Raw genomic sequence first — 16,024 nt, forward strand, 5'->3', positions numbered from 1 at the left:
TTGACAATTTATGTTGCTGCTGTTTTATGGAGAGCAGATGTGTCGAAAGATAATAATTGGACATTGGTGATTCAAGTAAAGTATCTGTGAGGTGGGTTCAGTTCCTTTCAGCTCGGCCTGCTGAGTATTTCCAGCACTTTCTATGTTTATTTCAGGTTTCCAGCATCTGCAGTATTTTCCTTTTCTTTCCATTCGTAGGAACTCCCCTGCCAGAAGTCGACTTAAAATTCATAATTTATTGGATTCACAATCTGATTGGCCGACAGCTCTACAACTCATCCAGCAACAATGCTCGAGTGGCCAGAAGTGGTACTGCAGTGCAATGCCTCAGCCTCAGTCCCAGGGACCCCACTTGAGGGAAATCCTGGAGGTCCTGGGGGCAGGGAGATAGGGGACGCCCAGAGAGGAGGGGAGGGGGGGTTGAGAGGGGTGTGATCTCAGTGTCGCGGGATAGCCCAGGGTGGTGGGGGGGGGGGGGGGGGAGGAGACCGGAGCTCCCAGGTCCTGGAGCAGATGGGGCCCCAAATGTAAAGGGGCCTTCAGACTGAGGTGACCCTCTTCCCCCCCTTCCTGCCCCAGATGGAGGCTCATTCATTTTTCAATGTACCACCCTACTCTGAGCCATGCCCGCCTCCTTAAAAATTGAGGCAGGGCACCCCCACCTGAGCCCCTGCTCGCCCCACGTGAAATTGCGCCTGGGCCGGGGCAGGTGGGATCCCAAAGGGAATCCCGTCTGTGTCATTTTACACCCCCCTCCCTTCCCACCCATCTCAGAATGTGCCTCGGGGGGAGGGTAGTGTATAATTCTGGTCTGGGGGGAATCACAGCCCCAATTCTGCTGTGCTGCAGTACCACACTTGGGAGCTGGAATGTGCCACCAGACACTCCTTCAATACTGTTCCCATCCAACTTCCGAGGCCTTTCAATATTTGAAAACGTGAATCACATGGCATGAAAAAAATGGGTTTACTGTATGGGACAAAGCACGTCTGTCCACTGACCACGACAGAGCACTTCCTGGCGGGGCATCGTGAAAACACTGTTTATTCGTACAGTTGTAGGAAGTGGAAACTCTGGACAAAATGCGACCGAGACAAATTAGTTAATCTTGCAAATGTGGAAGTCCCATTTTATATACGCCCACCCAGTTCAACAGAGGAATAAAGGTCACAGGTTACTTTCAGCCACAATTTTATCCTGTCCTGATCAAGTTTTCACTTTTCTTTCACTGTATCTTGTTATCTGAGGCTCAATTTAACTCCAGTAGCACGTGGACCCAAGTTCTTGTCATGCCTTTTTTGTCCTATTCTGAAGAGTGTTTTTGTTCTCGAATTCCGTTGTGCAAATGTTTAATCGACATGGACCAAATTCCTCTCTCAACCAACAGAAGTGCCACCCTCCTATTGGAAGGATTAGGGGAAAGAAACATCACTTTCTCCTTAGGATTTACATTCTCTTTGATGAATGGCAGTAACTGGACCTGTGTCTGAGTCTGCAGGACCCACTTTATCTGTACCCAGTGGGCCCGATTTGACCATTTTCATTCTAAGAGCCGAATCTGGGCGTAATGCAGATCCGACTTAGAAATCTGCTTTCAGGCGCCCCCATACGCACTCAGCCATCTCCAGTCCCATTCATGCTGTGGGCGGGGCTTAGCGCGGCCGAAACGATTGGAGGTCTGAACTGCGCATGCGCAGTTGGAAAAAAATTTGAAAAATCACGCCCGTGTCAGATTGCTCCCGGACCGCAGAAAGCGGAGAAAGCGGCCCGGGAGCGAAAAGCGGCAGCGATGGTGCACACACACATCACTGTCCCCCTTATCCACCCCCCCACTACCCACACACATCACTGTCCCCCTTATCCACCCCCCCACTACCCACACACATCACTGTCCCCCTTATCCACCCCCCCACTACCCACACACATCGCTGTCCCCCTTATCCACCCCCCTCACTACCCACACACATCGCTGTCCCCCTTATCCACCCCCCACTACCCACACACATCACTGTCCCCCTTATCCACCCCCCACTACCCACACACATCACTGTCCCCCTTATCCACCCCCCACTACCCACACACATCACTGTCCCCCTTATCCACCCCCCACTACCCACACACATTGCTGACCCCCTTATCCACCCCCCCACTACCCACACACATCACTGTCCCCCTTATCCACCCCCCCTCACTACCCACACACATCGCTGTCCCCCTTATCCACCCCCCCACTACCCACACACATCACTGTCCCCCTTATCCACCCCCCATTACCCACACACATCGCTGTCCCCCTTATCCACCCCCCCTTATTACCCACACACATCGCTGTCCCCCTTATCCACCCCCCACTACCCACACACACCACTGTTCCCCTTATCCACCCCCACTACCCACACACATCACTGTCCCCCTTATCCATCCCCCCTCACTACCCACACACACCACTGTTCCCCCTTGTCCACCCACCCCACTACCCACACACATCACGATCCCCCTTATCCACCCCCACAACCCACACACATCACTGTCCCCCTTATCCATCCCCCCTCACTACCCACACACACCACTGTTCCCCCTTGTCCACCCACCCCACTACCCACACACATCACTGTCCCCCTTATCCACCCCCACTACCCACACACATCACTGTCCCCCTTATCCACCCTCCCACTACCCAGACCGATCGCCACCCCTGCCCCCCTCCCTCCACCAATCGTCTGCAGAGTGGCAGCGGACCCCCCAGCCCCCCTCCGCGCCCCCACCAGAGATCCATCTGCCACCCCCCCCCCACCAGAGATCCATCTGTCCCTCCCACCAGAGATCCATCTGCCCCTTCCACCAGAGATCCATCTGCCTCCCCGCCCGGCCAGAGATCCATCTGCCCCCCCCCCAGCTCCCTCCGCTACCGCCCCCCCCCCCCCCCCCCCCCCGTTGCCTGAAATACATCTTACCCGTCTCCTTCCTCCCCCCACTCCCCCAGACAACGACCTGGCCTCAATCCCCTCCCCCCACAACCAGAGAATGATCTGAGTCAGAGAGCCGTTGGAAGCTCTGAACTCGCCTCTTCAGCAGCTGGAGCGCCCGATTCAGACTTTTATTTAGCAGGTCCATTACGGCGCGGTTCCGGATCGGCAAACGCGGTGGTAAAAGGGGAAATGCTGATAAAGTTGGGTGGGCTGTTCATTAATTCAATTTAAATGCATGCAAACTGGGAGTAAGTCCATCTCCCAGACTCAGCTTGTTCCTGGAGATCCATCTTCGCTCTCAGAATGCCCATCTTAGAATCATAGAATTCTACAGTGCAGAAGGAGGCCATTCAACCCATTGAGTCTGCACTGACCACAATCTTACCCAGCCCCTATCCCCATAACACCATAACCCTATGCATTTACTCTAGCTAGTCCCCCTGACACTAAGGGGTAATTTAGCTTGGCTGATCCACCTAACCTGCACATCTTTGGACTGTGGGAGGAACCCGGGGCACCTGGAGGAAACCCGTGCAGATACGGGGAGAATGTTCAAACCCCACACAGACAGCGACCCAAACTGGGAATCGAACCCGGGTCCCTGGTGCTGTGAAGTAGCAGTGCTAACCACCGAGCCACCATGCCACCTATGACCCAATAGTGGGTCAGTGATGTTGGGCACCTTTTCAATATGGCCACCAGAATCAATGGCAGACTACGTGCCATCCAGCCCTGCCCCACCAGGTATACGGTGTAAAACACCTGGGTGCATAATTAATGAAGTTGGAGCTGGAAGATTTGGGCTGGGATTTTCCAGTTGTTCTCACCAGCAGGATCTTCTGGTCAGCCAACGGTGAAGCTCTGCCGCGAGTTTCCCGACAGCAAGGGATGCATAGAGCAGGAAACCCCATTGACTGTGGTGGCCAATGGCGGGCGGGCTCTTCCACCATGAAATACGCTGCGGGGGCATGGAAAATCTTGGCCATAGCCCACCGGCTTCAACAGTGACTAACACTTCATGTTCTCACTCTTGCCACAGCATTTAGTTTCAAAATAGGAGAATTCTGCCCCCTGTTTTACATTGGAACAGAGAAGTCTTTCGCTGATCTTATACCAAAGTTGTTTTACTTCAATTTTCAGGACACCAGCACCCATGTGTCAGCTCCTAGTTTCTATCATTTCCACTGAATTCAACATCCCCCCATCTTGACATTCGCCTTAGATGCCCAGATTTTCTGGATCTTCTTCCAGGTAAGTGTCAGATTTACTGAGGCGGCACTGTGGCACAATGGTTGACGCTGCTGCCTCACAGCGCCAGGGACCCCTGGTTGGATTCCCGGCTTGGGTCATTGTCTGTGCGGAGTCTGCATGTTGTCTCCGTGGGTTTCCTCTGGGTGCTCTGGTTTGCTCCCACAGTCTGATAAGGTGTATTGGCCATGCTAAATTCTCCATCAGTGTACCTGAACAGGTGCCGGACGTGGCGACTAGGGGATGTTCACAGTAACTTCATTACATGTTAATGTGAGCCTACTTGTGACTCTAATAAATAAACTTAATTCAAATGCCAGGATGGTGTTTCTCATTATAAACCTCCTGAAACATGAGTGATAATGGAGTGGGTTTTGCTGGTTATTAGTTAGACAATTCCCTGCATCCTTTAGCTCAAGTTGATGTGTCCTGTAAATTGATGAGCTGATAATAGTGCGATCAGGGCAACAGTGCATCTGGGATCTAGAAGAATGAATGGGACCAACAGTGTATCTCCTTAATCCATCAGATTTAAGGTTTGAAAGGTTGACTGAAAGGACTGTGAGCCAGGGTAAATTAGAGTGGGTAATCTGAATGTCAAATCAGGTACAGTCAGAGAAATAAAAAGAGGGAGAAAGAGACAGAATGGAGAGTTAAGAGGGAAAAAAACAGTTTTTAAAAACTCTCAAACAACAGTGCACTACCCGAAGGAATGAGACGTCACGCTTTCACACACAGAGAGGTTGAGTGGCAACCATTAACAGTTATCATATTGTTAAAAGCATATTGTAGTATTAATTATAGTTCCATAGGATCTTTTCCATCCATCCAAAAAGGTAGATGTGGCCTTGATTCAATATCTCATTTGAAAAACAGACGCATACAACGAGGACACAGCCATTGACGGCCGTGACCTCCGGAGGTTGACTGTTTGGAGGGACATTAGCCAAGGCAAGCAGAAATGGAAAGCTCAGTTGAAGGCCCAGGGGGCAGCATATTATCCACCTTCTCAGCCCACCGTCTTCCTTTGCAGCAAATCTGGCAGAGGTTGCCATGCTGAAGTGCGGCTTCTGAGCCACACCAGACAATATTTAATGCAGAATTGACCACCACAGCGCAAACCATCGTCCCACCAGATGGAAGACTGTCAGAATGAATTACTAGACTTAAATTTCTGTGATGAGTTTAAGCAGCTATCAACACGCTGGGGGTCACCATTGACCAGAAACTGAACTGAACTAGCCATATAAATACTGTGGCTACAAGAGCAGGTCAGAGGCCAGGAATCCTGTGGTAAATAACTCACCTTCTGACTCCCCCAAAGCCCGTTCACCACCTACAAGACACTAATCAGGAGTGATGGAGTGCTCTCCACTTACCTGGATAAGTGTAGCTCCAACAACACTCGAGAAGCTTGACACCATCCTGGACGAAGCAGTCCACTTGATGCTACCGCTTCCACAAGCATTCAACCCCTCCACCCTCGATGAGCAGTGGCAGCAGTGTGTACTATCTCCAAGATGCACAGCAGGAACTGACCAAGATTCCTTAGGCAACACCTTCCAAACCTACAACCACTTCCATTTAGAAGAACAAGACCAGCAGATAACTGGGTAACCACCATCTGGAAATTCTCCTCCAAGCCACTCACCACCCTGACTTGGACATATAACAGTGTTCCTTCACTGTCGCTGGTCAAAATCCTGGAATTCCCTCCCTCACCACACTGCGGTCATACCTACACTTCAGAGGCTGCAGTGGTTCAAGGAGGCAGATCACCAGCTGAAGGGCAATTAGGGATGGGCAATAAATGCTGGTCTAGCAGCGATGCCCACATCCCATACATGAATATGAAAAAAACTCGATGAAACTCACAGAATATTCTGGGTGAGTGGCCATTTTCATTTTGCACCATTGTGGTGCAAATCATTCACATCTCTCTTGTGACAACTCGCAATTCAAGCACATCTTTTCCTTACCACACATTGCAGACTAATTTTCACAATAATAGCAACAGGCACAGGTCATTCTGACACCATTGTCTTTTCAGCAAATTCCTGCAAAGTAGCACCAGGCTTGGTTCAGTGCTGACAATCCAACTTCTAAATAGTTGTGGGTTGAGAGTCTTGAATCTGTATAATTTATCATATATAATTTAAAATGAATAATATGTCATTTAAACTGATACATTTGCATAACATCTTTAAATGTTTAGAGTACTGAATCAATCCTTTCAATTTCAACATCAGCTGGACATATTTGGTGTGTCGTAATAAGCAGGGGGATGAATAAATATCAGTACTGTAATTAGATAGTAGTCACGTCTCGAAACGTTCGTAAGCATATGTGATAACTTTCTCTATTTGCACATCTCTTCTCATCTTTTATCTCGTTGTATTAAAGTGCTTTGCGACATTATCCTCCATGTGAGAAGTGCTGCAAAATTTGAAACTTGCTCTTACATATCTTTTGGAAAATTGGACGAAAGTAGGGGCAGCACAGTGGGACAGTGGTTAGCACTGCTGCCCCACAACTCCAGTTGTTCAATTCTGGCCTTGGGTGACAGTCTACATGGGGTTTGCACGTTCTTCCCATGCCTGTGTGTTCAGGAACATTTAAGCGGTTATTGGATAGGCACATGGAGCACACCAGGATGATAGGGAGTGGGATAGCTTGATCTTGGTTTCAGATAAAGCTCGGCACAACATCGTGAGCCGAAGGGCCTGTTCTGTGCTGTACTGTTCTATGTTTCTATGTTCCTTCCGGGTGCGCCAGTTTCCTTTCACAGCCTGAAAGACGTGCAGGTTAGGTGCATTGGCCATGCTAAATTGCTCCTTGGTATCCCAAGATGTGCAGGTTAGATGGATTAGCCATGGGGAATGTGTGAGGATAGGGCAAGGGGGAGGGCCTGGGTACGATATTCTGAGTTGGCGCAGACCTGATGGGCCGAGGGATGCAATGATTCTCAGTGGCAAGTTGTTCCAAATGTTTTACCCTGTCTTAAGTACTTATTTGCCCTAATGGCTTCTTGCCATGTCACAAATGTATGTACATGTACGCCCAAAAACTTACATATATTCTTACACGCGTGTAAACACATCTATGCATATGGACACATTGGGGTAAAATTCAAATGAAAACCAATGGGAAAAATAATTAAGTATGACGTTTAATAGGTGACTGATTTGCTAGTGTTTATTTTCTGCCCCAGCTGATGTTAAATTTTACTTTCATTGTATGCACAGATTTCAAACTACATGGGATGAATTTTACGGCCCCCTGCTGGTGTATCAGAAGGTAGGGGGGTATTTAAAATAAGATGCATGGCCAGCGCACCACCGACTTGTTGGGGGAGGGGAGGGGGGCACGACATCCATTTGGGCAGGGTTGCTGTGCAATTGGGGGTACCTCCTCAGGATGGTACCTCCGCTGACCTCTTTAATACAAAGCCCCCATCACCGGGGTCTCGCAGCCATGCCCACCCCAAAATCCCTGGAATTATCTAAGTCCAGTATCCATCTTTACTTCTTCTTTGGGACTGTCTATAGCCCCAGTAATGACCAGTATGACCTGGTACTGCTGAGACTGCAGAGCATCCGACCAATCTGAATGGCTGACAGATCTCTAGGGCAGGACTTCCTGTCCCTGAGTGGCAGGAGATTCACTCTTAAATAAGAGAGGCTGCCCCCAGTGTAATATCGCTCTGATCAGCTGGATTTCAGCTGGATTTCAAGTCGGAGAAGTTCAAATAACCAATTAGGTTAAAATAAGTTATTCATTCTTTGCACTGCTTCTTACAATGTCAGTGTTTATCTGGACAAATGTGAAGAGGGCTGAAGCTTCTTTCATTGATACCATAATTTTTATTTTATTCATTTGTAGGACATGGGTGTCTCTAGCAGGCCAGCATTTATTGGCTGTTGAACTGACTGTCTTGCTAGGCCATTTCAGAGGGCAGTTGAGAGTCAACCACATTGTTGAGGCTCTGGAGTCCCATGTAGGCCAGACCTGGTAAGGTTGGCAGATTTCTTTCCCTGAAGAACATCAGCGGACATTAATGGCTCAGTGTGATTCATGCTTTTATAGGGCTGTAAGAATGGCAATTATTTTTCAATGAAGATTTGTGAATGTGTTTTTGTAGGTGATTTCAAGACTTATCATATGGCTCAGTGATTTTAGAGTGTATACTGGGTGAGTGAGCATGGAGGATGCAGAGGGCCATGGTCGGGGCATGGAGGGAGCATGGGGAGTGTGAACGGGTGTGAGGGCTAGAGGATCACATTGCTTTTAATACAACAGGGGTGATGACCCATAGAATGAAGGAGGGCTTTCTAACCAGCCCACCTTAACAATCACACTTCCATGGTCACATCTGAACTGTTTCCTTGGTCAGTAGGCCCAAGTCAATCCCAGGCCTAGCTCCCCGGAGCACGTCGACTGAGTCAGGAAATTTCCCTGCTTGAGCTTCTCGCCTCAACGACAAAATTCCAGCCCAGCTTCTTCTTGCCAATGTATATAGCAACAGAAAAAGAGGCCTTTTGACTTGCTTACCTATTCTCATTTCATTCCATTGTTTTCCATTGTACGCTTGCATCTTTTCCCTTAAAGATTTGTCAAATTCCCTCTTAAATGCTGTGACTGGTGTGACATCAACAGTCATATTGCATATGCTCATAAACCTTTTTCCATTATTTCATGGCGGCATGATGGCACAGTGGTTAGCACTGCTGACTCACAGCACCAGGGACCCGGGTTTGATTCCCCGCTTGGGTCACTGTCTGTGTGGAGTTTGCACATTCTCCCTGTGTCTGCATGGGTTTCCACCGGGTGCTCCAGTTTCCTCCCGCAGTCTGAAAGACGTGCTGGTTAGATACATTGACCCAAACAGGTGCCGGAGTGTGGCGACTAGGGGAATTTCACAGTCCCTTCATTGCGGTGTTAATGTAAGCCTTACTTGTGACTAATAAATAAATAAACTTTACTTTACATTTGTTGCCCATCGCAAATTGCCCTTGAAGTGAGTGGATTGATAGGCCATTTCAGAGGGCACGTTACTGTGGATCTGGAGTCACATGTAGGCCAGACCAAGTAAGGATGGCCGATCTCCTTGTGAACCAGATGGAAAAATTGAAGATAGAAACTAAAAGCTGAAGAAGGCCATTCGGCCCTTCGAGTCTGATCTGCCATTCATTATGATCATCAAGTTCAATATCCTGATCCTCCCTCCCCCACTATCCCTTGATCCCTTTAGCCCCAAGAGCTATATCTAATTTCTTCTTGAAATCACATAGTGTTTTGACTACAACTACTTTCTGTGGTAGTGAATTCCACACATTCACCACTCCCTGAGTGAAGAAATTTCTCCTCAACTCAGTTCTCAAAGGTTTACCTCTTACTCTCTAAACTATGATCCCTAGTTCTGGACTCCCACCATCGGGAACTTTAGTTTTATGGTGATAATTTTATGGTGATCATTATTACTGATAGTAGATTTCAATTTCAGATGTATTAATTGAACTTAAATTGCACTACACATTGGCAGGATTTGAACCCATGTCATAGAGTATCAGCCTGCGTCTCTGGATGGCAATACCACGCCGTCCTTTCTGTTGCGCTGGGGGTGAAAACATTTCCAACCTCTCTCTTCGTGTACATGGGCACATTCGCATGTTAGATGCTGTATACTGGAGAATATCTGCAGCCACTGGGTACTCAAGCAATGCAATGTTTGAGATGAATGAATTCAGAATTAGCCTGCTAGCAAGGGGTGGTCCCACTGCAATTAATGGAATTGCTGTGAACACACTTTACTGTGTTATTGGAGCAATGCGAAGGGAAGCAGAGGTACAAAATGCCAGCCTTCTTGAGCTGACTATTATCAAAGATATTTAAACAAGGTAATATAAAGGATTATTAATCTATCTTTTCAGGAGACAATTCTGGGGAACTAATTGAAATTGTAAGTATTCCTCTCACACCTTCCTCCCCTTCACAATGGCAGTGAAGCCATTGATATGAAGGTCAAGGAGGAGCGGCTTTACAAAAAAGTCTTATAAGTCTTTGATGACATAATTTAGTCCCAATGGAAAACAAATCTTAATCAGCCTTGGTACCCTTCATGAACCACAAAGTCTATCAGTTTCAGATCATTAACAAAACAGCTTTCATTTTTGAACCTCTCGTTGCTAAAGTTCACACGACAAGCCTGGAAAATCTCCCTGCACAATACACATCAGAGATATCTGCAGTATTTACAGCGGTTAGCACTGCTGCCTCATGGCGCCAAGGACCCAGGCTCGATTCCAGGCTTAGGTCACTTGTCTATGCAGAGTCTACACGTTCTCCCCGTTTCTGCGTGGGTTTCCTCCGGGTGCTCCGGTTTCCTCCCATGGTCCAAAAGATGTACTGATTAGGCGCATTGGCCATGCTAAATTCTCCCTCAGTGTACCCGCACAGGTGCCGGAGTGTGGCAACTAGGGGATTTTCACAATAACCTCATTGCAGTGTTAATGTCAACCTACTTGTGACACTTATAAATGAACTTTAACTTTAAACTTTATTTATATGCACTTGTCTGGTTGTTCTCCTCATTGTAAATATGAAAAAATGTGCACTGGAGTGGAGAATCATTTTTATTGCTGAGTTTCCACCTTAATCCCATAATTAAATAACCACTAATCACTTGTAATCATCCACAACCACAGACACTTTTGTTTCTTATTTTCACAGATAATTAACCAGAAGCAGTTGAGGTTTACACATGGCATTACTGCAGTTTCAGAGAAGGCACTTCAACTGCTTTGTTTGGATTTTGGGATGGCTGCCATTTAAAGGGCCAATAGTTTAATTTTAAAAAATGTCCTTGGTGGGTACAATCCCTTGTCTGTGCTGAGTTAGCTGATTCCAGACAGTCGCCCTGGGCTTAGAAGGGATATATCAAGCTCTGGTTACTATCCTTAGAATGTTCCCGGTAAGCGTGCATAGCAACAACAACAACAACTTATATTTACATGGAGCCTTTTCTGTAGAAAACTGCCCCAAATACTTCACAGGAATAATATAAACAAAAATATGGCACTGAGCTATATAAGGAAATATTGGATCAGACAATCAAAAAACTTGGTGTAAAATAATGTTTTCAAGGAGGAAAGTGAGGTAGAGGGGCAGAGAGCTGTAAGGAGGGACCTTGGGAGCTTAGCAGCCTGGGAAGGTGAAGACGCAGCCACCATCGGGGATGTTCATGAGGCCAGAACAACTTGAGTTCAGTTTTAGTCGAGTTTTAATTTATTTATTAGTGTCACAAGTAGGCTTACATTAACACTGCAATGAAGTTACTGCGAAAATCCCCTAGTCGCCACACCCCGGCACCTATTCAGGTACACTGAGGGAGAATTTAGCACGGCCAATGCACCTAACCAGCGCGTCTTTCAGGCTGTGTGAGGAAACCGGAGCACCCGGAGGAAACCCACGCAGACACGGGGAGAACGTGCGGACTCCGCACAGACAGTGACCCGAGCCGGGAATCGAACCTGTGCCAAGTTTCAAGCGGTTAATTCAATCAATTGCTGAAGTGATCAGAGCCTTTAGCATCTACTAATTTAATCACTCAAACATTATTGTGTGTCCCAAAGACCCTTTGTGCTCATTTCCAATTTAACTCCTTTTTTGTCATTCCTTAACAGTTGGTGGCTATTGCATGGAGTTCACTGTTCATTGCGTTCATAGCTGCCCAGAGGGTTTTGTTTGGCAACTCAAGCACCGGAATTCTACCGCCCCGCCTGTCATGGGAATCGGAGCGGGTGAGGGGCGGACAATGGGAAGGTCTGTTGACCTAAGGCGGTTTGGGGACGAGCGAGGCCATAAAATCCCGCCCACTGTCACCGAGTGAGGCGCCCTCTATAGGGGATCCGGGATCTCTGCAAAGAGGCCAACATCTCCTCAACCAATCGGCCTGTGGCACGCGTACTGGGCAGGCAGAGTCTAAACCACGAAAAATAAATTAAAATATTTAATTCCATGTTAAATTATGTACAGAGAGCAAAATAAAGATAATGCATTTTAAAGTGATTAAAGTACCATGTTCATGAATGAATAAAATCAAACATTTCTAATCACAAAGTCCGGTTCTCCTTTAATCTTATGTTTTTAAAATTCTAATGCTTCTTATCTGAAAATACTGAAATATTGAAAATAGACAACTTCGCAGTGTCATGTAAATCCGGTTGAATAATTCAGCACGATATGTCACCTCTTTTATGGATTGAATACAAAGACAAATAAGTTTGAAAATAATCTAACATGCTGACTTCCAGTTCTTTGTGCAAATATTGGCCTCTGCTTCTGGGTCAGCTCGTTTCAGTTTGAGCTTCAAACAAGGGTTGACCTTTCCATCTGATCATTGGTAACTTTTAGCAGCTTACGGTTCTCTAGAGTCAGAGTCAGAGCGATATACAGCACTGAAACAGGCCCTATGATCCTACTCATCCATGCCCACCAGGTTTCCGAAACTGAACTAGTCCCATTTGCCTGCGTTTGGCCCACATCCCTCTAAACCTTTCCTATCCATGTACCTGTCCAAATGTCTTTTAAATGTTGTAATTGTGCCTGCCTCTACCACCTCCTCTGGCAGCTCATTCCATATGCGCACCACCCTCTGTGTGAACAAGTTGCCCCTCAGCTCCCTTTTAAATTTTTCCCTTCTCACTTTAAACCAATGCCCTCTAGTTTTGGACTCCCCTGCCCTGGGGAAAAGATCTTGGCCAATCACCTTTTCAATGCCCCTCATGATTTTATTGGCACAGTGGCTAGCACTGTTACCTCACAGCGCCAAGGACCTGGGTTCGATTCCTGGCTTGGGTCACAGTCTGTGTGGAGTCTGCATATTGTCCCCGTGACTCTATGGGTTTCCTCCGGGTGATCCGGTGTCCCCCAACAGTCCAAGGAACTAGCTGGCTAGATGCATTGGCCATGCTAAATTCTCCCTCAGTGTACCCGAACAGGCAGCAGAGTGTGGCAACTAGGGGATTTTCACAATAACTTCACTGCAGTGTTAATGTAAGCCTACTTGTGACACTAATAAATAAACTTAAGTTAAACCTCTATAAGGTCACCCCTCATCCTCCTACGCTCCAGAGAAAAATGTCCCAGCCTATCCTAATAATTCAAACCTTCCAGTCCTCCCAGTCTCTAATTTTGAGAACTGCTGCTCGACTCAAAATGTTTATGCTTGTTGTTAAATTGACTCATTCATATTGATGGTATAATACTCCTGGACAGTTATTCACTCATCAGAAATGCGGTATGGAAAATATTCTGCAGTCTGCCAGCACAATGACTGTGGGCAGAGTTGTAGGTGTGGACCACTCCAAGATCTATTTTCAACATCTAGAAGGTGAGTAAAAATAGCTATAGTCGTTTTCTTGACAAAAAAGGTAATGCTCAAAAGAAATTCAGCGCATCGTGGTTGTTGTCCAAGTTCATGCAAGGATAGAGATTTTAATTATGGTTTCTGGAGGAGGTAAGTAGAAAAGTTACAGGCAGCTGCTTATGCAGCCAAACATAAATACTCACCCTAGTGTGTGAGTCACAGGGTTATATATGCACGCTCACTCATTCGCCCAGTTCCCTTTTCTCTTGAAAGAGCTCAGATTCCTCTATCTTCACATTGCCAATTATGCAGACAAACAGTGCCTTTAGAATAAAAGGAAATTTGCGAAGGATATCATAACAGTACAACAAAGAAATTATCATTAAACAGGAGAGTCAGATGTGTAACTCAAAGTAATGAGTCTTCCAGTTTTCAAGCAACAAGCCACAGTCTATGGATGGGATTTTACAGCCCCCCCCCCACCGCCCCCCCCCCCCCCCCACCCCCCCGCCCCCCCCGCCCCCCACCACCAAACGTGTTTGAGTGGTGGAGGTGGCTCACTATTGGCCACTAGTGGGTTTTTCCCGGTCCCACCATTGGGGACGATCTCGAGCCCACGCTCGCCATCCGTGTGAATGCCAGCGGGGGCTCAGGACACAGAAGTTGCAGTTCCCGTCAGCATGTTTGTAATTTCGGATCTTCCCCGCCTCTTACCCACGACGTCGTCAAGTTCACACCCGTTATGTCGGCACAGTTTATAACAATGGTAATTATAGCCCTCCCTCCCCCGGGGCAGAAAGTCATGACCATCAGTGGGCTGGCAATGTCCCCTGGCACTCCCCCTTCGCACAAGTTGGTACTGTCAGGCTGGCACCAAGGGGCAGTCCCCAGTGGAAGCCTCGTGCAGAGGGGATTCATTTGGATGTGGTGGTGGATGGGAGCGGATGGACGAGCTGGGGATGCCAGCGATGGCCTTTTGAGGTGGGGACGTGGTGGCGGTGGGTACCGGCTCAGACTGTGGGGATGTGAGGGTGGGGATGGGGGGAGGCGCCGATGATCAGGGAGGGTGATAGAGAAGCACCGACGCCAATAGGAGGTGGGAGCGGGAGCCCCTGAGACCTCAGTTGTGGGCTGGATGGGAGATTTACTCAAATTATGGTCAGGGCACCCACAAAGATGACACCCCGATGTCTGTATAGTCGGATTTTGCTGGCGTGGTGAGGCCCCCCGGTATGATGGTGTGAAACACGCCCCCTTGATTTTTTTGGTAGAGTATTGCAAGATCTGGAGAGAAAACTGGCCTGTTTCTCTGGAGAGAAACATGCTGGTTTTCTCGCTGGAAACAATACCCTGCCATTTTTTGGTAAGGTTTAGCCCAATGTCTGTGGTGTTTTGCATGGCACACCCATCCTGCCACTGGGGAGTCTGCTGCGGGGGTCGGAGGGGGTTGCCTTCGGTGGGACCAGAAGATCCTGCCAGTGGGAATGGCTGAAAAATCCCACCCTATATCACTGAAAAATATTCAGTACATATCTCAATCAATAAATGTTGACTTCAATGTTTTTTTGCTGTTGCGAGCTCTCTTGCACATTTCTAATTTAACAATATGATTGTAGTAATTGCTCTTTTCCAAACCTTTGTGTTCTTCCCAGGTGCTGGATCAATTGTACAATGCACTTCCCTTCTTTTCCATATGTTGACATTAATACTCAATTAACTTTGTATTTACTTCTCCGGGATCCTTTTCGGACTCCTTTCCAATGTCGTTCTCTCAAAGCTTCATTCTTTAAAATCCAAGCTTGGTTTAACGTAATCATTATTTTTAAACGTAAAAGGTCCTGAGATGGATGCAAGATGTGACTCTTTCCCCTCCCAGGAGTACATGGGGTAAAAACCAGCTGATGAGCAGTGAGAAGCAGATGAACGGAAAAGCAAGAAGGACCTTTCTCTTTCTTGGTGCAGGCAAGTAGTTCAACAGGCAGGAAGAAACAGGACAGTCCTTTTCAGTTAACCCTGCAGAAAGAACCAGATCATCTCTCCCTCTGGAGACAAGCCAACAAGTGTCTCCAGTAGACTGCAAAACCAACATGGATAGCTCCAAAGTCTACTGGAATCATCTAACTTAATGGCCGCAACATATCACCATCTACACCTCATGGACAAGCCAAGGACTGATTTATATATTCTTTTTAAACTTTTATTTGGACACTTAACATCTCTTTATTATTTTTCCTCAGGTTTTAGTAACTAAGAAACTTACTCTGACTCAAGAAGGTCTGGTAAAACTGGCTCCTCCTAAAAAGTAAATACATTTGGATTGGGAAAAGGTACCACAGGGAAAGAACTTTGGACAAACCTTTAAAATTTTAAGGTAAAGTTGATTTTTTCGTGTCACAAGTAAGGCTTACATTAATAGTGCAATAAAATTACCCTAAAATTC

At 47.1% G+C, this 16,024-nt stretch overlaps 1 long non-coding RNA gene across 1 annotated transcript; it reads left to right on the forward strand.

Moving 5' to 3' along the window:
* Nucleotides 1-286: 286 nt before the first annotated feature.
* LOC144504799 (uncharacterized) lies at nt 287-12,444 on the forward strand. The gene is made up of 4 exons (XR_013499700.1): nt 287-309; nt 4,110-4,220; nt 7,463-7,514; nt 11,900-12,444. It is a non-coding gene; the product is annotated as an uncharacterized LOC144504799 (long non-coding RNA).
* Nucleotides 12,445-16,024: the final 3,580 nt, after the last annotated feature.

This window comes from Mustelus asterias, chromosome 15 (assembly GCF_964213995.1).
Source record: "Mustelus asterias chromosome 15, sMusAst1.hap1.1, whole genome shotgun sequence".
NCBI classification, from domain to species: Eukaryota; Metazoa; Chordata; class Chondrichthyes; order Carcharhiniformes; family Triakidae; genus Mustelus; species Mustelus asterias.